General features: G+C 44.0%; 1 protein-coding gene across 1 annotated transcript in view; it reads left to right on the top strand.

Moving 5' to 3' along the window:
• DOK6 (docking protein 6) overlaps positions 1-24,494 on the top strand; it is a 1,609,598-nt gene that overhangs the window by 805,513 nt on the left and 779,591 nt on the right. The window lies entirely within an intron of this gene.

Here is a 24,494-nt window from a genome sequence, read left to right as displayed (position 1 = left end):
AAAGTCACACAGTTTGACAAACCTCTGCAATCTTGTCTGTTTCATTATTGAATACAATTCTCACTTCTCTCAGGGCGCAATCAAATTACTGCACAAGTTTTTAGAATCTCATAACCTGCCTATTTCTGGTACTATAGGAAATGCTATGGGAAATGGTTCTACTCTGCTAAAGAACTACTTTTCTCGAGGAGGTATACTTAAGAGAACTCCTGGAATATAAGCACTAGGTACAATTAAATAATTTTAAAAAATGCATTACAAGCCAATCCTAAAATTGCAACTATATATCTGGTTCACAATCTCATGCTTTCAGTTCCTGTCTAAGTTAGAAGGGGGTCGTTTGGCCATGTGAAGCATTGGAGCCCACGTTTTTTAAATCACAAAAAGTTCAATTCAGGTGGAGTCACAACAATGCACTCTATCTATAATAATATGTTTCTTTTTTATTTAATTTCAAAGGATTCTATTAGAAAAATATTTTTTATACAGTACAGATATACAGTGCAGATATAGTGAAGGCAATACTGGTGTCATCGTACGCCGGTGGGGTTACATTCGGAATATCGTTGACCTGGTGGCAGTCTGTACACAAATAGCTGGTTAATCGTTAACTCGGCTTAAGCTGTCATTGGTGGATGAAGAAAACCGCTCCTGAACCTTCTTGATGTCTGAACATATGCATTAAGCAAATATAATCAGTGTGATATTCCTATCTAAAGTATCACAGATTCCCCTTCACTTAAATATCTAATGTTGACCATTCTTTTGTACATGACTTTTTTTTAATAAAGATTTCATCTTTTTATAGACATTTCACACTAAAAGACGAAAAGGAAATACATATGACAGAAACCAAAACTTAGATAGCAATTGGAGTGACATCATTTTGGCTCCATCCTTTCACAGTTGACAAGGCCATATTTATATTTACCTTTGGTCTTATGTACCCGTTTGACGTAATGATAGTAAGGCGATATGGTCCACCAAAGGTATAGTAAGTGCATCTATTGTGTAAAACAATTTGAAAACGAGCATCAATTATGTCCCCAAAAATATTTGTATGCTCTATTTCAAGCCCAAACATTCAACAAGTAAAAGTCCAAAAATATATCCAAAATGTATAATATGACCGATTTGAATTTTCAGGAGCCATCCGAATATGTTCAAGATAAATATCTTTTTCCTATCTGCCCAGCCTTTTCCTCTTAGGTTACTATAAAGGTCTATTGACCAGCATTGGAAGAAATGGCCCAGAGAGTTCTCACAAGGCAGGTACACAGTTTCCTTGTGTGAAGATGTTAGAAGATCTGAAAAAGAGATAGAGGCACAGTAACTTTTAGATGCTGAGTCAAGACATTTGAAATTCTCGCTTAGAGCTCCCAAGTATGAGTGAAGATAAATATGTTAGAGGCAAAACAACCTGGGCAGCTAGGTAAGCATACACAACATCAGCTGGTAAAGCATCATTGTGTTGGCTATCACAGCATTTTAAGGCAAATTCCTGTGGTTTCTCAACCCCACCTTTTTGCACCTCTAGGTTGCGTGAGATGGTAAAACGTGGATTAACCAGAGTACCAAGAGTAGAGCATCCAGTCAATTAAGGTCAACTTCATTGCTGATTGTGGCTGACTCATTATACCATACTAAAGTGCTTAGGTATATTTACAAGCCCCTATCACTACCACAGTGTCACTTTTAATGACGTTGTGGTCACGATACAGGTTTCACCTTATTCACAAGTTAGTGTTAAGCCACTTAATATAGCTTAACACTGCCTTGTAAATAAGGCACTATTTCATGCTATACTTAGTGTGAAAGGGGAGAGCAATGGGTGCTGTTGTAAGCGTTCAACCGCAACACCCATTTATTTTGACGCTGCCCCAGATTTACAGGGTGGCGAAAATATGGGACAGCACCAAAATTAAGACCATGGATAACCTGGTCTTACTTTGGCAAAATGAGGAGACATTTTTAATTTCTCCTCATTTTTGCTGTTTCTATGTGTGCTGCGTTGTGAAGCACAGATGGAAACAGCACAACGCCATTGTAGGTTTATGTGCAGGAACGCCCTCCTTCCGGCCCATCAACAATAATTTTTATTTTAAACTAGCTTACCCGCCACGCATTGCTGCGATCTCAGAAGAAAGGAAATTCAAGGAAACTCGTTATTATAACATTCAGTTTACATTGTGTCATTTTTATTGAAACGTATTCATTTTAATATGGAAAACATTTGAAAGTGTGGCTTGAGCAGTGCGTACTCAATCAGCTTCCAATCTTGATTCTCGTTGCTCTCCTGTTTTATTCGAGTGGGCTTGAGCAGTGCGTAACTGATCGGTTTCCAATCTTGATTCTCGTTGCTCTCCTGTTTCATTTGAGCGGGCTTGAGCAGTGCATAATCGATCTGTTTCCAATCTTGATTTTCGTTGCTCGTTCGTTTGAGAAGAACGGGCTTGAGCAGTGCGCACTCGATCAGCTTCCAATCTTGATTGTTGTTGCTTGTTCGTTTGAGAAGAACGTGCTTGAGCAGTTTGTTTTTCGAACAGCTTCTAATCTTGCTTTCCGTTGCTCGTCTGTTTTTGAAGCTTGTAATGGCGCTTTCCGTTTGGGGGGCATAACTGTTGACGATGCTCGCAAATTCGCTGACAATTTCAGTATTCGAAAGATTATGAGGGCCCTGGGGGGCGATATTTAAAAACATTTTATGCCAAAAACCTTTGCCGGAGTGTACTCAACAACTTCGCAAAGTTTCATGGCGATCGGATGAATGGTGTAGAAATGCATAAAGGACAAACAGACAGACAGATATACATTCGTTTTTATATATATAGATGACATTATGCACTTCGATGTGTGCTGCATTAAGCAGCAAACATAGAAGTTTCAAATCGCCATTTCAGATTGTTTATGTGCAGGAAGGGAAACCTCCCTGCACATAAAAAATCACTCCCTTCAATGCAGAAACCCTTACACTACGGTGCAAGGGTGCCTGCGTTGGTGTTAGGCAGCTAAATGTAGTGCCAGCTCAGGGGGAAACCCTGGTCTCCACCATAGTCTTATAAATATTGTGCAGCCCTGCTTTTTTAAAGTGATGGAGCGTGTTTTTAGCCTTCTTGGATTAACGACACGCTTCGCCACTTTCCTTGTGAATATGCTTCTCAGAGTGATAATCACAGTGAAAATTCTGTTTAATGCCTAGTGTCATACACACTTCTTGCATTACTGAGGAAACAAATTGAGTTCTCCCATCACTAGTCAGCCATAGCGGCAGCCCCAATCATGGAATGCAATCCCTAATGAACCTCGTGGCTACAGTGATAGTATCTGCATGCACATGAGTATTCCTCCACCTCCGCAAAAACATACAATTTCAAGTACAAATGGATGAAATCCTTCTTCAAATGGACAAAGGGGCTCCACGGAGGTGGGTGAGCAACAGGAGTGACTTTAATCCCTTTTCCAATGTTGTGAACTTTGCATGTGACTCAGGGCTGTCAACACTGATGGAAAACATAAGGAAAGAAGGATGCATATCAGTGGGTCACAGCGGCATACATCATACCTGTTAGACCGAGCAACCTTAGTGTAGTTTCCCCTTACTTTTTGCCTTCTGATCACATGTTTTGTTGACTTCATCTATGCTGGTTTTAGGATTCTGGGCACTTTATCACTGTTAACCAGTGCTATAGTGTATATGCCCTGTACTCAAAACATGGTAACATTGGCTTATCCACAATTTGCATATTTAATTTACTTATTAGTCCCTAATAAAGTGCACTGTAGGTGGCCAGGGCCTGTAAATTAAATGCTACTAGTCAGCCACCAGCATTCATTGTGCCAGCCACTTCAGTAGCCCTTTAAATATGGCTCAGGGCTGCTACAGCAGGTCCTGTGTGTGCAGTTTAAAGTGCAATTTCTACCTGGAAACCTAGCCTACTTGCAAGGCACAAGCCTTCCTTTTTGTTTTCATATGTGTCACCCCGAAGGTAGGTCTTGGAGTCCCTAAGGACAGTGTACAGTGTATCTAAAAGGTGGGATATGTGCTTTGGAGTTTAATATGTCCTTGTAGAGAAAAACTGCTAAATTCATTTTTTACTACTGCAAGGCCTATCTCTTGCCTGAAAACCTCTTATAAGTGTAATTTCCAAGTGGGGAAAAATAGAGATTTGGAGTTTGGTGTCTCTGGAATCATAAATCATAACTTGTGGTAATGTCAGATTTTAAATTGTAAGTCTGAAAATGCCCCTTTGAGAAAGTTAGCATTTTCTTAATTGAACCAATTGGTCTTTTTCCTGTCTCTGAATACATGTCTGGGTTGGGTGACAGCTAGGCTTTTTACACTCCATCTAGACAGTCTCACAAAGGGAGTTGTGGTGTGAAATGTGTATCCTGATGGTCCACCACCAGGCTAATGTGCCTTCCTGAGGTAGATTGGGAGGGAAGAGCTGATACTTGCATGTGAAAAGGGCTATACCTATAGCAATTCAAAGACCTGCATACCACCCTGTAGTGAGTCTGGAGCAGGTGCATGAAAGGTATGGACCTTGTGACCTCTTTAAAGTCTCCCCCACTTCAAAGGCACATTTGGGTTTAAGTTCTAGACTCCTGACACCACCAAATTAGAGCTTTGCTGTAACCAAGGACATTCTGCCTGGAAGAAGAGGTACTGTTTTGTAGAAGGGACTGCCACTTTGCTAACGGCATTGCTGTGTTGGCCTGCTGACTGCTGATTGATGTGCTGTAGGAGGAACTGGTACTTTGCTACCTGCTCCGATTTGTTGACTGCTGCCTGCTGCTTCTTGCATGGAAGTGAGAAGGAGTGAACCTGTTCTCTAAATCATTGAACCCACGTTTCTCCAAGGGCTTCGTGTCTTACATCCTGTTTTCTGAGGTCGCAAGTTCAAAGTACTTCTTGCAATTCTTCTGGTGCTGCTGGACTCTGCCATCTGTGAGTCCTACACTTGCCTGAGGAGCCCCGTTCAGTCCTGGGCCTCAGAAGTGCGTTCTGCAGCTGTTTTATGCAACAAACGACACAGTGACACCTTTGTGCTGATTGCAACCGATGCAGTGTCCTCCGCCGCAGTGCAGATTCAATGACGACACAGGTCCAGACTGTGATATTTGATGATGTCGCAGGGCCAATCTGAAGATGCCCCTGTGAGGCTTGACTTCAACGCAGCACCAACATCGTAAGGGAGTGGGACCCGACTGCGAGGATCGACTTTGACACATCGCCCGACTGCGTGATTCAGAACTGATGCATCGGGCCTTAGACGCCGACACTTGCTTCATCCAAGACCTTTTTTCAGTAGGCCCTGCAAGAGTACTGTAGTGGGCATTCGCTCCATCGCGGTCAGCCTGGTACTTTGGATTTACTTCGGTCTAGCACGAGCTCAAGTAACCTTTTAGTGCTATTGAATTACAAGCACTGTTTTGGGATTTAATGTTTGAAAATTCATATCTCGAGTTCTACCGATTGGTTGTTTGTAGTTTTGGTCTGGTTTTACTCGGATACATATTCCCTATTTTTCTAAACTGGTGATGAGTCTTCTTGTGGTGTTTTCACTGTGTTACTGTAATTAAAGTGTGCTCAAATAACTGCACCCCCCAGATTGGTAAGAACGTCCTCCGCTTTGAGAGCGCTGCGCCCTACCCCTAAACCGAACTGCTCTCTGTCCAACCGTCACATAGTCGGAACCCATGTTTGCTCCGAGTGTAAACTATCCACTGACGTCCGCAAACCCTACTCTGACCCACCTAGGAGACGCAGGAAATGTAAAATTCCACGTAATAATGTACAGCCAACATACGTATTTTACAGTACAAACTGCAGATCATTGCCCAAGCACAAGCATGAAATTTTTAATCTCCTCACTGAAGAATGTCCTAGCGCCATCTTCCTAACCGAGACATGGTTACATGACAGCGCTGGCCCAGACGTTGCTATTGCCCTCCCTGACAATTACGCCATTGCCAGACTCGATAGGGAAAAACAGGTTGGGGGCGGGATAGCCATCATTTTTAACAGAGAACACAAATGTACTTTGGAATCTGTTCTAATTCCAGATTGTGAAGCGGGTCTTTTTAAAATTACCTTGAACCCCAATTTCACTATGTCAGGCCTTCTGATCTATCGTCCACCAGGTAACCCCTCTCAATGGGTATCAAACTTCGCAAATCTTATTACCCCCTACTATATGTCATCTAGCAATTTCTCTCTGCTAGGTGATCTAAATCTACACCTGGAAGATCCCACCATCCCCTCATGCTATAATTTTCTGGAAGATCTAGCTGCACTGAATTTATCTATTATCAACTCCAGCCCTACTCATACAGCTGGCCACTTGTTGGACCCCATAATAACTAACGTCAGTGAACTCACGTACATCGCCACCGTACCTTCTGGCTGGTCCGACCATCACCTCATCAGCTTTAGCATCTCTTTTCCACCCTCCCCTAGAGCGAAACAAAATACTATTGCCACTAATCGAAGGAATTGGAAGTCAGTCGACATAGATGCCTTAAATGCGGCACTCAAACAAAACCCTCCTAGCCCAAACTCCAACATGGACCACGTAGCAATTGAGACACAAAATTGGCTAACAAATGCCGCTAATAGCTGTCTGCCTTCTACTCACACCAAAGGGAGTAGACATCGTCCCCCGGCTCCATGGTTTAACGACAGCCTTAAAACCGAAAAGTCAAGATGCCAAGTATTAGAACGTAAATGGCGTAAAAAGTACGACCCTTATGCCAAAAAATGCTATCATGAAGCCAGAAACCATTATCACGCGGCGTGTACAAAGGCAAGAGCGGCCTTCGTCTCAAAAACAATCACCGAAGCAACTAACATGCCCAAAACCCTTTTTGCTAAAGTTAAGGAATTGGCGGGCGCACATACTACAGCCGCTGCACCCCCCTTAAGCGCTCAACAATGTCAGGCATTAGCTTGCTTCTTTACTGAGAAAATCGACAAAATTATCTCAGACATCAATACTAAAATATCTAACGCTGATCCTCCCCCTCCATCTAACCCCAGCCTACCTCAACCCACTGCTGTTGACAAAAACCTGCTGGAAGCCTGGCCGAATCTCTCATTAGAGAATCTCAAAGGAATCCTAAAAACTGTCAAATCCGGTTCCCCTAGGGACCCCATCCCTATTAAAATGATAAAACAATTGGATGACCAGTCCCTGAATATCATTGCCAACCTCTTAAACTTGTCCCTCGACCTCGCCACTGTCCCGGCCTTATGGAAGCACGCCATGGTGACACCCCTCTTGAAAAAGCCAAATGCTAACCCTGAAATACTGGCCAACTATAGGCCTATATCTCTGCTTCCTGCTTTTTCTAAGTGCCTCGAGAGACACGTACACTCCACGCTAGCCACTTTTGCAGAAGAAAACCTCTTACTCCACCCTTCGCAATCTGGTTTCAGGGCTGGATTCTCGACGGAGACCGCCCTGTTAGGTGTCACTGAAAATATCCGACAACGTCTTGACCAAGGCCAAACGGTAGCACTTGTGCTGTTGGATCTAAGTGCGGCGTTCGATACCATCTCCCACGAAACGCTCCTTAGAGAACTACACACAAATGGCATAAGAGGAAAGGCTCTGGAATGGATCAAATCCTTTCTGGCAAACAGAACCTTTCAGATCGCATCAGAACAGGCCGAGTCAGACACCTTACCCGCATCTCATGGAGTGCCACAGGGGTCCATCCTGAGCCCTCTGTTTTTTAATATCTATCTCAAACCGCTGGTAGAACTTGTTGAGAAGCTAGGGCTCACGCTCATGAACTACGCTGACGACACCCAAATCATTTTTTCCTTGTCTAATTCTTGTCCCCACTCCCCGTCACTTCTCAAGGAAGGATTACTAAAAATACTGAACTGGATGACAGCAAACCAGTTAAAACTGAACGGGGACAAGACGGAAATTCTGATTTTGGGAAAAGACAAAGATCTCTGGAACCCCGCGCATTGGCCAGAACAGATGGGCATCCTTCCTACCCCGGTGTCCCATGCTCGAAATCTAGGTTTTGTACTTGACAACGCCTTATCCATGGATAAGCAGGCCAGTAAAGTTACTGGATTGTGTCTCACCATAACCAGATGGTTGAGGAAAATCCTGTGGATGTTGCCTATGTCAACTCAGAAGACCGTAGTCAATGCCCTTATCACATCAAGGCTTGACTACGGCAACATCCTATATTTAGGCGCAAATAAATCTGTCATTGGACGACTACAAGTGGCGCAAAACGCTGCGGTCAGACTCCTGTGTAAGATTCCTAGGAACGCTGGAGTCTCGAACCATCGCCGGGACCTTCACTGGCTCAGGATAGAGAACAGAGTTCGCTTCAAGGCCTTGAACTACATGTTCAAAATAAAAACAGGAGGAGCCCCAAAATACCTCCAATCCCTTGCTTGCCTCTACACACCTAAGAGAAACCTCCGGTCCCAGACAGCAGCATGGTTCTGTATACCAAGGTTCAATCGTGCAAGATCAGGGGGCAGATCTTTTGCCTATCTTGGACCCTCCCTGTGGAACACGCTTCCTCCAAGCATTCGGAAGGAAGATAACTACCATAGCTTCAGAAAGCTTGTAAAGACCTGGCTGTACGAACAATAATCCCTCATAATCTCCCTCCGTTTCTGTCTTTTCGTCTCTAGCTGTGTCTAGGCGCCGGGAAACCCTTCTTGGGTAGCTGTTGCGCCCTATAAATTGACAAAATAAATAAAAAATACTTTACACTTTGCCTCTTTTGATTAGCCTGACTGCTCTGTGCCAATGTGCCAGAGTGGTGTGCACAGGTAATCTTTTAGTCTGTATATGATTTACCCTAACTAGGGCTGTTGTTCCTGCTTGTAAAGGGTACATACTCTGACAACCAGAAACCCAATTTCCAACAATACCATTCCAATCAAAGTGGACAAGACCAGGATGCAGACATGTGAAGTTAGGGAGCAATAATGTTGGGACCCCTCTCTCCATGTGCTGCTAATCCACACTGGTTTTACAGGTTTGCTTGAACCAAACTTTTTTTTTAGCATGAGATGCCTGGCTTTGGAACAGATAGACATGTAAGAGTAGGATCAGGGAATCTAGCAGTTTGTTGTTTAACAGTAATGGGACAAAGCAGCATCTTAGGCTGCCTGATGTGGAAACGCATTTCTTAAGGACATCTTTGCATAGCAACATGAGATCATCTAACAGGTTTTTGTCATATATACTGTTCTTTATGTGTGTCCCCGCCAAAAAGAGCAATCTTCTTTGGATCCATAAGACTCCAAAGTCATGGACCACTCAAAAGGCATTCTTTAAATCAGTAAGCCCACTAACAATCGTTTTTGCATCTAATATACATGCTCTGGTGAGAGTAATAAGTTCCACTTCTTGCCAGAAGGACTTAGGGTAAATGGTGCCTCGCAACAAGTTCATATGATGTGCGCACAGAATATCTTGCTACAAAATCTCCAACGTTATTTTTAATGTATGAGCCATGTACATAATAAACATGGTAGCTGTTAGGTATCAGTGTATCAGGCAACTCAGTAATGGGCTTTGTCAATGAGTTGTGACAAACAAACTATCATGTGGATATCAGCAAGATTGTATAAATGAACACAGTGGCAGGAAAAGGTGTCTTTGTAATGAGCAAAATGACAGTTACTGAATGAGGTATTGCTACAATAACATTGGAGCCTATAACAATATTCTCAGAGGTTTCTACAAAATGTGCTCCTGTGGTCAGAGAGCGCAGCCGGGGCTGAAATTCCTGCTGCTACAGGATTGAGAGCAGAGCAATAATATGCAATTGACATCTTTTACTTCCTATGGTCTTGCATGCTAATGAAAGCCTGGCCTGCCTCTTGAGTTCCCCGCAAGAGCACTGGGTCTCTTTTTTATCATAATCTTGGAGAGGTCTTTCCATAGAAGCAAAACCCATTATTCACCGTCTACAATAACTCAGCATTCCAGAGAAGGTGTGTACTGTGAAGAATGTGACTGGGTGAAGTAGCTTATTGATGACTACGATTTGATCAACAGATAGGTGTTGTTCTCTAACTGAGACGTCATGACCTAAATATGAAACACACGGAAACCAAATTTTAGCTTCTCCTTTGAAGCTTATGCATTTATTTAGCCAATACAGTGAGCAGAATGAATCAAGTAAACTTCGGGAAAAGCTAGGGTATCTGGGGGCATATCAACAACGATTAGAGATAAACATTGCTAAGCACGTTTAGCGATGTTTATCCTATCACTGGATTTCATCGCCGTGATAGCGCTGTATCAACACCACTTTTCACAATGGCAATAGGAAATCCAGTGATAGCGGGGAAATCGCCGTTTTGCAGGGAACATTGCTGGTGTTCCAGAGATGTTACCAGCAAAACAGCAATAACTTCCTGATACAACTCTGTGGCCGTATCAGCATAATCCACCCCCTATGTTAAGTTTAGGTAAGTCAGGATTTTAGCAGACGTTCGTTTTTGGCGAAAACCGCCGTTTTCGCCGAAATCTAACGTGGGCTAAAATCCTGTGGGCTGCCTTGTAAATATTGCGATGTGCACATCAGCAATATTTTACAAGGTAGTCCATCAGGGGTACGCCCAATTTGCATCTCATTAGAGATGCAAAGGGAGGCGTTGGGAAAAAGGGTGCTAACATTCGATAGTGCATTTTAGCACCCCCTTGTAAATAGGGAAATCGTTTTTTCTCTGCTTTTTTGGCTTTTAAAGCCCTTGTTAATGTGCCCCAAGATCTTTCTTTAAGGCTTGTGGAAATGATGGTGGGGAGTTCCATAAAATCCTGTGGAAGTCTCTGTCTCATTAGCTGTCCTCTGCCAAAATGGAATGCAAAGAGAAACTTGCTTTCCTGAGGATAGAAAAAAAGGTGAAGGGTAGGTCTATAACTGTGATCAATTTGGCAGTAGTTGGTATACAGGAAAGTATAGTGACTGGGCTGAGTATCACTGAAAAACATGGAATAAGACACTATTAATCACACAGAGGTCTTGTACTAAGCAGTATACATTCATACTTTTATTTTTATTCAGAGAATAGAGTATTGTAGACTCTTACAATAGGTATCAAAAAATCATGTTTTATCAAATCTGAGATGACTATTTGAATCCCTACTTTAACATTTGTGTGCAAGGGGTACTGTGCAATACAAGGTACTTTCTTCATGAATTTGATTTCAATCTGACGGGTTCAGCAGAGATAACAAAACCAATAACATTTGCTTGTTCAGACCACAAAGTAGAAAGAACTTTTTTAAGCAGTCGTCAGAAGATAAGATCATCTAATTAGCAGATTTATCATTCTGGTTATCAGGTTCACATAAAACAGTTCAAATGTTATTCTCATTATTCGTAGGCCTTTTAAGATACTCACTGTCATTCTTACAGTAAACAGTGGAGCCAATCTCTTCCCAACAAATTTGCATTTGAGGTAGGCTCAATGGAAAAGAATGTCAACCAGGTATAGGACTTAAGATGATAGAAATAGTGTCAGTGATATGATGAGGAAATTTGCTATTTAAAATGCCAACTGAGTCAATGCTGAACCTCAAGAGATGCAAAGAAGAACATTTTGAGCTTTTCTGTTGGATTTGAAATGTTTTTTTGCCCATCACACCCCCATATTTTTTTCATTCTGTTGCTGGAATGATTTTTGCAGGGACCAGAAGTGCATTCATTGCTCCTGCCAACTGGTGATAAAGAGCTTGTTCTCTCTTTTTCAAATTTCGTAAAATTGGGCTACACCTGATTGACCCTTTTAATTTCCTTACAAGTCCCTAGTATATGGTACCACCTGTACCCAGAATTAAATGCTACTAGTGGGCTACACCACTCATTGTGCCACTGTTTAAAGTAGCGCTGCAAAACATGTCTTCTGGTCTGCCCCTGTAGCCTGGTTGTGCAGTTTTAGACTGCTGTTTTGACCTAGAAAAATACACTTTTTGCCTAGTCTAGACCTTCCTTTTTAATAATTTTACGTCATCCCTAGGGTTGGCACTAAATGTCTATGGAGCAGACTGGGTGACATTTTGGAAGTAGGGTATGTATATTTAATATTTTACATCCTCTGTAAGTGAAAAACCTCTGAAGTCATTTTGCACTGCGGCAAGGCAGGCCACCCAAAAGGCTAACTCTGGTTTACACTATTATGTTAAATAATGGCTAGGTCCAGTTTCGGAGTATCTAGAAAATGGTTCAATGAATCATCTTAATACTAATTTTAAATCATCTTAATGGTGAAGTAAGATTTTATATTAACTTTTTTTGAATTACACTTTTAGAAAGGTGTGATTTTCCCTCTTAAAACTAAAAGGTTTTCCTACCAGTGTCCAGCTGTCACCTAACCCCAGAAGGCTCCCCTGTGGTGAGATGTGTCTTACTGCCAGACAGTGGAAAAGGGGCTCTGGGTGTTTGGCGGGGGGTCATTCAATCAATCAATCAATCACAGTATTTATAAAGCGCACTACTCACCCGTGAGGGTATCAAGGCGCTGAGGGGGGGGGGGGGGGGGGGGGTGGCTGCTGCTATTGCTCGAAGAGCCAGGACTTGAGGAGCCTCCTGAAGGTGAGCAGGTCCTGGGTCTGTGGTAGTCGGGTTGGGAGGGTGTTCCAGGTCTTGGCAGCGAGGAAGGAGAAGGATCTGCCTCCGGAAGTGGTCCGTTGGATTCGAGGGACCAATCGCGAGGGTGAGATTGGCAGAGCGGAGCTGGTGGGCGAGGGTGTAGAAGTTGAGTCTGCTGTTCAGGTAGGCTGGTCCGGAGTTGTGGAGTGCTTTGTGTGCATGGGTGAGGAGCTTGAAGGTGATCCTCTTGTTGATGGGGAGCCAGTGCAGGTCTCTTAGGTGGGTGGTGATGTGGCTGCAACGTGGGAGGCTGAGGATCAGTCGGGCTGAGGCGTTCTGAATGCGCTGTAGTCGCTGTAGGTGTTTGGTTGGAATTGCAGCATAGAGTGCGTTGCCATAGTCCAGCCATCTTTTGAAGAGGGCTTGGGTCACCTTTCTCCTGGTTTCGAACGGTATCCACTTGTAGATCCTGCGAAGCATGAGAAGGGTGTTGAAGCAGGAGGAGGAGACGGCGTGGACCTGCTTGGACATGGAGAGGAAGGAGTCGAGGATGAATCCCAAGTTGCGTGAGTGGTCTGTGGGTGTCAGTGCTGTTCCCAGTGATTTTGGCCACCAGGAGTCGTCCCAGGCAGACGGGTAGGGCCGAGGATGAGGACTTCCGTCTTGTCCGAATTCAGCTTCAGGCGGCTGTTCCTCATCCACTCGGCGACGGCCTTCATACCCTCGTGGAGGTTGGTTTTGGCGGTGTGCGGGTCTTGGTAAGAGGGAGGATGAGCTGGGTGTCGTCGGCGTAGGAGATGATGTACAGGTCGTGTTGGCAGGCCACTTGTGCAAGGGGGGCCATGTAGATGTTGAACAGCATCGGGCTGAGGGATGAGCCCTGGGGTAGATGAGGTCGGTTGCTTCGGCTTGGTAGGGTGGAAGGCAGACTCTCTGAGTTCTGCCAGATAGGAAGGAGGTGGTCCAATCCAGGATTTTGTCCCGAATTCCGGCTTCTTGGAGGCGCGTTCGTAGTGTGCGGTGGCAGACCGCGTTGAAGGCGGCCGTCAGGTCCAGGAGGATGAGGGCAGAGGTTTCGCCGTTGCCTAGTTGGCGTAGGATGTCGTGTGTGGCGGCGATGAGGGCTGTCTCTGTGCTATGTTCCTTCTGAATCCGGATTGTGACGGGTCTAGGATGTTGTTGTCCTCGAGGTGATGGGTCAGTTGTACGTTGGTGATTTTCTCGATGACCTTCGCCGGAAAAGGGAGCAGGGAGATCGGCCTGAAGTTCTTGAGGTCCTTGCGGTCCGCCTTGTGCTTTTTGAGGAGGGCGTTGATTTCGGCGTGCTTCCAGCTTTCCGGGAACATCGCTGAGTCGAAGGAGATGTTGATGACCTTTCGCAGTTGGTGTGCGATGGTAGCGCCTGCTTTGTTGAACATGTGGTGTGGGCAGGGGTCTGCTGGTGATCCTGAGTGGATGGAGTTCATGATGTTGCATGTTTCTCGTGGTTGACGTTGGCCCAGGAGGTCAGTAGGTTGGTGTCATTTGGGGTGGTGTCTGTCATGGTCGGGGCTGGGGGGACGTTAAAGCTTTCATTGATGTCAATGATCTTGCGGTGGAAGAAGGTGGCCAGTGAGTTGCACAGTTCTTGCGAGGGTGGGATGTTGTTGGTGTTGGCGCTGGGGTTGGAGAGTTCCTTCACGATGCTGAAAAGTTCTTTGCAGTCGCGTGCGTTGTTGTCAAGGCGGGTTTTGAAGGAGGCACTCTTGGTCATCCTAATGAGTTGGTGATGTCTGCGCATGGCGTCCTTGAGGGCAGCGTGGTTGTCTGACGTGCGGTCCTGGAGCCATTTCTTCTCTAGCTTCCGACATGTGTGCTTGGAGGTCTGGAGTTCTACGGTGAACCAGGCGGCCTTCTTGCTGTAGTGGGTGATAGAGGGTTTCTTTAGCGGGGTGAGAGTGTTTGCACAGTCTTCGATCCACTGTCTGAGGTTCTGGGCAGCGGTGTCTGGGTCGGTGGGGTCGCTAGGTGGGTACAGGACGAGGGCGGAGGTCAGCTGGTCCTCGGTGACTCTGCCCCAGCAGCGACGCAGCAGCTGCTGGGTGTGGTGGTGCGTGGTTGCCTTCTCGAAAGTGAAGTGGATGCAACAGTGGTTGGTCCAGTGGAGTTCGGTGGTGTGGTTGAAAGTGACGTGGGTGCTTGTGGAGAAGATTGGGTCGAGCGTGTGGCCGGCTGCGTGGGTGGGATCCGTGACGAGTTTTCGGAATCCGAGGTTGACAATCATCAGGGTGGCGGAGTTGGTGTTGTTGTTATTCTCGAGCTGGTAGTTCAGGTCCCTGAGGAGTATGTAGTCTGTGAAGGAGAGTGCATGGGTGCTGGCGAGGTCGGTGATGGAGTCGCTGAACAGGGCCCGGGATCCAGGAGGTCTGTAGACGAGTGTTCCTCTGAGAGTGGTGTTGGGGTCGGTGTGGATCCGGAAGTGGAGGTGTTCGGCGGAGTGGAGAGAGTCATCTACGAGTGTGTGGACCTGGAGTGTGGACTTGTGAACAATGGCTATTCCTCCTCCGAATCTGTTGGCGCGATCCCTGCGGGTTATCTTGTATCCGTCTGGGATGGCTATGGCAATGTCAGGTGCCAAGGAGTCGTTACACTAGGTCTCGGTCAGGAATGCTACGTCTGGTTCCGTTGAGTCCAGAAGGTCCCACAGCTCAATGGCGTGTTTGCGTGCGGAGCGGGTGTTGAGGAGTAGGCAGCGGAGGTGGTTGGGTCCGGTCCTTGGACGTTTGGTGGTTCTGTCGCAGGAGAAGCTGCAGATGTGGCAGAAGAAGGGTCCGTGGGTGCGTTTCGGGGCAGCGTGAAAGCAGCGGTGGTTCCGGCCGGTGTTGGGCGCGGTCCAGGCGCGGATGGGCACAGACCGGCTTGCCTTTGGCACGGCGTTCTCCATAAAAGGCGAAGTGGGAGGGAGGAGCAGCTCGGAGCTGGGAGCGGGGCAGCCAATGGGAAGGTCACAGAAGGCAAAGGGGGCGGGCCGCAGGGGGGCAGCGGCGGGACGGGTCACAAAAGGTAAAAGGGGGCAGGCCACAGGGGGCACCAGCGGGAAGTGGGGGGGCAGAGGAGAAGCGAGGCAAGGAGCGTGAGGGCAACAAACAATAAACAAAGCGCTAAGGAACGCTAAGAGCAACCTAAAAACAAAGCAGAGAATAATTAACAGTCAAACCACAATTCAGGCAGGCAGCACAGAGGGGCACACCAGATGCGAACTCACAGCAGCAGCGGCAGCGGCGGCAGCGGGGCCAGAGACACGCGCTTACAGGAGGAGCCGTGCGGCGTGGGGAGCGACCTGAACCTCCGAGCAGGTCATTCATTAACAGGATGGATTGGGGGCTGTGCCCAGCCCTCTCCTGAGCTTCAGAGGATGTCTTATTTGCCTCACATAGAAAAAGTTCACACCTAGGCCTGCCTCCCTTTTGTCTCTCTTGTCAGTCTGTCAGCAAACTCCAGAGGGAGGTGAGAAACTAACAAGAACTGTTTAGGAGTGAGCAATCACTTTTCCTCCACCCACAGACTGGCATTTGGTGTTAAAGTGGACCCCACCGACCTCTCCTCATAATACTTCTGACCTGTGCAGAATCAGAGGAAAGGCTGACCTGCTGTCTAACGAACCTGAAGGAAGATTGCAGTTACTTGACTTGAACCCAAGACCATAGATGTGACTCCAAGAGTCAGTTGTCTGACCTTCTGTTTGAGCGACAGGCACAAAATAAACTTCAACAGGCCTCTCTCCCTGCAATTGCCCAGCTGGCCAGTTCCAATTGGACCAACTGTAGACCTTGCTACTGACCTCTTCTGTAGAGAGTCTTAACCCCAAAGTGGTGTCTCCAGATCCTGGACCCTTGGCTGGTGTTAGAGTATGCACTTTCTGTCCCCTAAAGTGCAAGAAGTGGAACTTAGAAACTTTTTGCCATCTTTATGCCTGGAAAACCAGCAGAGACCAAGGTTGCTGTCAAAACCCCAGCCTTCTAATTCGAATCTTTGGGCAGCCTCAGCATCTTGGTTTACACTGTAGAAGGTGATCTGACTTCCAGAAAAGTTTCTAAGTCCAAACATAACAAACTTATGCTGAGCCGAAGCCTGATCAGCGGCAAGGCCTTCCTAGTCGCGGACTGATGATTTATTCCGCTCTGAGCTTTCCCGCCTTTGTCGATGACTGCACTGGGACCACGCTCTACAGCAACCTGCCATCATTGAGCCCTGCTTGAGATCCAGGTTCCAGCTGTATCTGCCAGCAACTCCTTGAGTGTTACTTTTTCTCCATAAATATAGGTAAGCTTACTACGGGGTCAAACCTGGTCTCTGTATCCGAGCTGCGATCCATCACAGTCAGCCTTAACTTTTGACTTTGACCTGGCATAGTGCAACCAGATAATATAATTTGTTACTTTGTGGTTTTTGGCCCTACTTTCAATTCAAACTTAAAAAAATCATATCCCCTCTTCTATTTATTGGGTTTTTGTCATTTTAGTCTAATTTTATTTATTCAAATATTCTCTCTAAATTGGTTTGGAATGTTTTTAATGTTGTGTTTGAATGTTATTACTGTGTGAGTGATACATAGATGCTTTAAATATTGACTCTGAGTTAAGGCTGTGGACTGCTTTGTGCTAAGCAACTGAGGGCTAAGCACACTTTTATTTAATTAATTTAGCTGTTCACCTTGCAAGGGTAGTGATTATTATTTGAAGTATGTTCTCACCTCCCTTAACAAATACTCACATTTGCCAAGTAGATATACTAGTGCTGATATCAACACAAGGAGAAAATAATGTACTATTTAAAGTGTGATTATTTCAAATATTGGCTGTTTCCATTAACCAGTGCTAAAGTATTCACAGCCTAGCTGGCACTTCTTGGGTAGTTGTAATAGTTTGGTTAATGGTTCTGCCTTACAAAGTAAATTTTGGAGGACAAGGTGGAGATAGAGTTTTGTTCATTACATTCAAGCAGTACTGCTTCCTGTGCCCCAGCTGACCACAGTGAAAGCACAATTTCCATGGATCGGATTGTTCAGCCTTTTTCCTCCTTTGATTTAGACCTACCCTCCTTCTCCCCTGTTGGCCTATATTTCTGTCCTGGTTTATTGCTCCCCTTCCTCTCCCTTTTAATGTCTTTTGGAATTACTGCATTGCAGAGCTTTTTGAGAGTGTAAAAAACTTTGTAAGAGACTGTGTTGGCTTGGTCAGTATAGGAAAGCTTGTCATTTATCAGGACACCCAGATTATGTGTTTTGTTGACGAGCTCTTGGGACCACCAGCCCATCAATCACTCAATCAATCAAATCCTTTATTCGATCTTACACATAAGATCATAAAAGAGTCAGAAAAATATTTACAATCACATTTTATAAAAAAGACATTATAAAAATAGCTTAAAACCCAAGTCTTGAAAGTGTGCTACCATACAGTTTATATACAAAATACATTTAAATCTTACATACATAATGTCGTAAAAATTATGAAAGTCATTTTTAAGTCATCTTATGTGCCAACCTGCTTCCTCTTTTTAATGTATGCCCATAAGAATGATGCTAATGAAAAGCACACAAAAGAATTTTGCAAAGTTTTGAGAAACAACAGTGCTACACAACAATATTTAAAATTGTTGCGCTTGCAAATTGGTACAATAAAATTGTGCCTTTCCTGATGGTAGAAACCACAAAAAAATAAAACATGAAGATCATCCTGTGTAGATAAGTTGTCATATGGACATAGCGAAAGTTCTGAATATTGATATATATTTCTTCCCTGGATATCCCACTATCAGTGGAATCCGATTTAAACAAAATCAAAGAAAGATATATTTGTGCTCTGGGGAAGTAACATCGGCCAGATAATAATATCTACTCTCCTCCAATGCTGGAGTTAGATCATACAGTCATGCCGACAGAGTGTGGAAGTTTTTTTCCCTTCTTAAATATTGGGCTCTCCTAATGAAAGTCTCAGATACTTTCTGCTTGGATAGGGATTTACAGGTAAAAGGATCATTGAAAAGGTGACTTAAACCAAGTGCAGATAGTTCTGACTCCATATATTGTATCCACCTAATCCTACTGTGGTTATCTGACTTTAGAATAGTTGTTATTAGATTTTGCATAAGGGGGGCTGTGTCCCTCCTCCATATGGAATGCTACAGTAGAAGTGGTGCCATTTTGATAAAGTCTGTGGTATAAGGTAAAACCAGTTCCATGTGAAGCACATAATTGGAATATGACAGAGGTAGCGAGGTGAAAGACTTAAAAAATGTATTCTCTATTACTTGTAAAGAGTCGCAGGGGGCCGTTCTCCAAACTGCTGCCCCGTACACCGCTACTGCCTAGTTTTTGCATGATAGATTTTTTTCATAGGGATTAGCGGTTTGGCTCCCAGCTCTTTAGAGAATGAGTCCAGCACAGCTAGATTTCTCGGCAGGCTCATTACTCTGCCTTCTAACAGTTTGGACCAGGATTGTTTATTATCAAATAGGACCCCCAAATCTACCACTTCAATTTTGGCAGAATCCATAGTAAAACAGGGTGGTCTCTCATATCTCCCAGCCCCTGCTATAATTATGAGGGATTTAGATCGATTTACCCTTATGCCCAATGAATTCATAAAAACCGCGTAGGCTGCTATAAGTCACTGAAGCCCCATTGCAGTTCGGGCCATCAGGACAGCGTCATCAGCATCTGTCAAAATCAGTAACCGCTGATAGTCAGAGAGCAAGGGGACGTCCAAGGTTGCACCCTCAAGATGTTTTCTCACACCGTTGGTATAGATGGAAAATAAAAACGGTGCCAGGACGCAGCCCTGACTGACCCCTCTTAAGATTCTAAATGTTCAGGTACATTCCCCGTTCTTCCCATAGCGGACCGATAAATATCGGTCAGAGTACAGCTGTCTGATGAAGTTGACCAATGCCCATCTCTTCCATTATCTGCCAGAGTCTAGGGTGGGACACGCAGTCAAGGGCTGCGGACAAGTCCATAAAGGCAAGATAGATCTTACCACCCTTGGCTCTGACATATCTGTCCATAATAAGTGAGAGGTTCAGGCATTGGTCTACCGTGCCCTTTCCCTCCTGGAAACCGTATTGGGACTCCATTAAAATATTCTTACTCCTCGCCTATGCCTCCAATCTTGTCAGAAGAGGCGACCCATACGTTTATGATATTGGTTGATAATTGTTTGGATTGCTTTTATCTCCCTTTTTATACACTGGGATGATTATGCAGGTTTTCCACGACATGGGGGGACCAGCTATAGCGATTTTGTTAAAAACATTGGTTTAAAGGGGAACCCAAATGTCCGTATACTCAAAGAAAAAGTCCATTGGGACACCATCAGGGCCTGGGGCTTTCTCAGCACTACAGGCCTTAATCCCATTTCTAACTTCCTCAGTACTGAAAGATAGAGAGAGCCCAGAGATGGTACAGGCCGGGGGTCTTGAATAAGCAGTTGGGGCCAAAATACCTTCAAAAATAGCCACCCACTCCTCTTCCCCTACGTTAACTTCGAGTGCATTACCATTTGTTCTTTTAAAGTGTGGGCCATTCATTCACCCCAGAACTGCTTTGAGTTACTCGAAGCCGTAGCCTGTTCTAATTTGGCCCAAGATTCTTCTCTTAGCGCCTTTTCCCTATTTTTTCTCACCATTTTGTATTCCCTCCGATAAATAGCAATTTCGGAGGGATTCCTACAGATACAGCTTAGAGCTTTAGTTAGGGCTTTCTTTGTTTTAGTACAGGAAGAATCAAACAATCCCTTGATCTTTTTTGAGTTGTTCCCTAGTGAGTCATTTCCTTATGTGTACTAAAAGTTCTATAAAGGAAGACACCACATGTTAGAGTTGAGTCTCAGTTTCCAAACAATTATTTATATTATTTATGGTATTTCTAATTATGATAGGTATCACCTCCAATTTGTCAATTTTGGACCACTTCAGTTGTTATCCATTACGCATACCAGTATAGGCAGACCAATTTCTTGCGGTATGATCGGAGCCCTCTGCATAGTTTGACTCTCACAGATGAAAATCTCATGGTCACTAAAGGAGTTGAATTGGTTGATAAGTTTGCTACAATTGTTGTTTAAAGGGTTAGTGACCAATATGAAATCAATTGTTTATGCCCGGTGATCCCGATAGAAAGTTGGCGGCAACTTATCACTATCAGTGTCTAAGTTTTTAACCATAAGCATATTTCTCAATGAGATTAACGTGTTCAGAGTATTTCCATAGATGTTATGTGAAAAATTGTGAACAGGATTACCCCGCATATCCTCCACATCACAGACCCGCTCGAAGTTGTGGTGGCAGGGATGTATGTTAAAGTCACCCAGCCATATGATGTTTAGGACAGACTTTTAATTCACCAGTTTGGATGCCTTATCGATTGCCTAATACACCTCGCCCAGCACTTTGTGCATGTGTGGGCCAAAATTATTGTTATAGAAGTTTATTAGGAACCACTGATCAGAGTTGACAAGCTCTAGAGTAATCAGATGAAAAAAGGGGAAGTATCATGTAGTGTCTTTATTTTTATCGCTAGGGTATGTAAAATTTAAGTTAATAAGCCCCCTTTTGCTCTACCGGAGGGGGACTGAGTGGCTTTCGTCTAGTAAGAACAATAACCATTGATAAAGGTCTCCTCTGTTACCCATGTCTCCTGAAAGTAGGAGATATCACGATCCTGCCATAATTTAAACCAATCAGGACCACCAGTCAAGACTCCAAAATGAAGGATGGGCACCAAAGAGCAGGACCTCAGTCATGCCTATATTTAGCCGTAGGCAATTCTCAGTACCTAACCACCTGCATGCAGTTACAAAAGCTGGTACCTAAGTCAGGCCCCTCATTGTCAAGAGAGACGATGATTTGAGGGTTGTCAGACTAGGAATGTGAGAGAAAAACAAAAGGATTTGATAAGCTCAGCTAAAGGGGTGAAGTATCTGTTGAAAAGTGTGGGGATGAGCAAGGACTCCTGAGGGACCCCACAAGGAACAAGTAGAAGGTGTGGGGCACGCACTCCTCGATGTATCAAAGTTAGTATTCTGTGGTGTGCTGCGGAGATATCACCCCCCGACGAGAAGGTGTGGAAATCACTAAATGGTTGGTGGCACCTAGGATAGATGCCAACTCTCAGCGCACAACCTCAAGTGAAACAGATGAGTTTCTTCAGTCGATCATTCCAAATTAAATTCAAGAATTAAACCAAAATCATTGTAGAAATCTCCATGTTTAATTTCACATGTGTCGTTCCTCCAAATCAATGCAATTTCATGTCATGAATAAATCCAATCAACAAATATGGGTGCGCATTATTTCCCAATGCATTTCGGATATTAAATCCTTCATCAGGGGAATCCTGAAAACAAGATAAAATGAACTAAGTATGATCCTCGATGGTAGAAATGTGTTTAGATGAGGTTACCAATGTGATAGATATCCTAGTTGAATAACGTGCACAGTAAGTGAAAGAAAGTGTCATCAAAGCACCTCAATGTAAAGTGTCCATCAATACCAGAGTGAACGAGTAACGTAGTCAAAAGGGTGAAAATCAAATAGTGCTTAATGAGTGAAACGTGCACACAAAAAAAGCTGAAAGGCAAATGGTGCTCGGCAAACGAAACATGCAAATGAAGTGACTGCTCGTGTATTTGTTAACGTTACGCGCAAAACTACATCAAGTCCGTTATCACCCCAAGATAAAGCGCAAATAAAACAGAAGTAACGTGAGCATTAGTCCGCGATTCAAATTAGACTTACGATGAATTGAAGGCAAGAACACGCGTCTTGCTGTTGGCGTCCTTCGCCATTAGTTGGGAAACGAAGTGCTCGGTGAAAGCGGAAATGTAACAAGGGTGACGATGAAAATAGAGAAAGGACCATAAAGTGCGGCGGCCATCTTAAAGTGGTAAAATGAACCGTAAATCCCCATATGTAAAGAGGAAGGTATGATAATGAAAAATCGGGTGCAAATAAAAAATGAACAATACAAGACCTAAGGTGCAAAAATAGACAGAACATAAATGGATGAACACATAATAAATGTGATGGAACCATATTATAGGACATAGATTAAAAATACAAAAATGAGATGTCAAAAGTATAAGAAAAACATATTTTCAGGTAAACACTAGATATCACATCAGTGAAAGCAGTTGCATTAAAGATAACATTGAAATTCCATCCGATCATTGAGACCAGATGGTTTCATGGTTTGCAGAAATGTAATCCAGTGGTTTTCACGCTGCAGTAAGAAGTTATTGTTGTCTCTGTCGTCCCGCTTATTCACCACTTCTACAGCAGCGAACCTTAGTTGACTGATGTTATGTCTACTTTCCTTAAAATGTAGTGCCAGGTTTGATTTGATGTTTGCTGTTCTTATATTGCTCTTGTGTTCATTTATTCTTACTTTAAGCTTGCGGGTGGTTTTGCCAGTATACATCAGTCCACAAGGGCATTTGATCACGTATATGACATTTTCAGTGTCGCAAGTGGCATTCAATTTGAGTTTCACATCTGTGCCCTTCATGGGATGTTTTATTACAGGGCCTTTGATCATGTTGTTACAGTTCTGACAATTGAAGCACGGTTGGTTCCCTTTGTAGTTGGCATTAGTTTTGATTCTAGGGTTTTTTATAAGCTCCTTTAGGTTATTTCCCCTTTTGTAGGCAAACAGTGGTTGTTCACTGAAAATTCCATTAAAATCATGTTCTTGGCTGATGATCGGCCAATGTTTCAAGATCGAGGTTTTGTAAACCCTGGAGGCCTCAGAAAATTTGGATACAATTACAGATCTTGTCTTTTGACTTTTTTGTTGTGTGGCTAATGCTTCCTCTCTTTTGATGCTATCGCATCGTTCTTTAGCGTTGATCAAAATGGTTTGAGGATATCCCCTTTTGGAGAAGCGTGTCAACATTTCAGTAGCTTGTTTTTCATACTTGTAACTATCAGATGCAATCCGTTTGATCCGTAACAATTGTGAAAACGGAAGATGATTTTTCAGTGATCTTTGATGGTAAGATTTGTAATGCAACGTGTTATTTTTGTCAGTGTGTTTCCTATATAGGTCGGTCTCAAGATGATCACGCACCTTTGTAACTCGCACATCAAGAAATGTGATGGTGTCCTGGCTGGTTTCATGAGTAAACTGTATGCGATCATTGATATGGTTCAAATCCGTTAATGCTTTCGTTAAAGATTCATGATCTCCTTTCCACAATACGAAAATGTCATCAATGTATCGCAAGAATGACATGGCATGTTGAATCCAAGGTGTCTGATTCAAGATATGGTTCTCCTCAAAATAAATCATAAATGCATTGGCATAGACAGGAGCAGCACAATTGCCCATGGAAGTCCCGGACAACTGTGCAAAGCATTGATCATTCCAAGAGAAATAACTCTGGTAAAGAGTAAAGTGCATCAGTTGCATCAAGAAAATTTGGAAATCATTAGAAAGGTCAGATTGTAATAAGATGTTCTCCACTGCTTCCATCCCGAGGTCATGTGGGATGCTTGTGTACAAGGATTTAACATCAATGGAACATAGATAGATGGTGGCGTCTTCATCAAATCGGATATCCATGATCTTCTGCAGGAAATGTGTAGTGTCCCTTATGTAGGTCCGAGATTGCTGAATGAGAGGTTGGAGGTAACGATCAATGAATTTGCCTGTATTCTCATGGATACTGCCACGTGTAGATACGATAGGTCTGAATGGGGGTTGGGTGATGCTCTTGTGAACCTTCGGCAGCATATACATGCTGGGAGTGCTGGAGTTAACAGGTGTCAGAAATTTCTTGGTTTTGATGTCTATAGTACCCTGTTCCTCTGCCATGGTCAATATGTGGATCAAAACTTCACCATATTGTTTGGTGGGGTTGAAATGA

Source organism: Lissotriton vulgaris, chromosome 4_1 (genome assembly GCF_964263255.1).
Source record: "Lissotriton vulgaris chromosome 4_1, aLisVul1.2, whole genome shotgun sequence".
NCBI lineage: Eukaryota > Metazoa > Chordata > Amphibia > Caudata > Salamandridae > Lissotriton > Lissotriton vulgaris.
The sequence above is the reverse complement of the archived record's forward strand: the minus strand, read 5'-3'. Positions and strand labels throughout refer to the sequence as shown.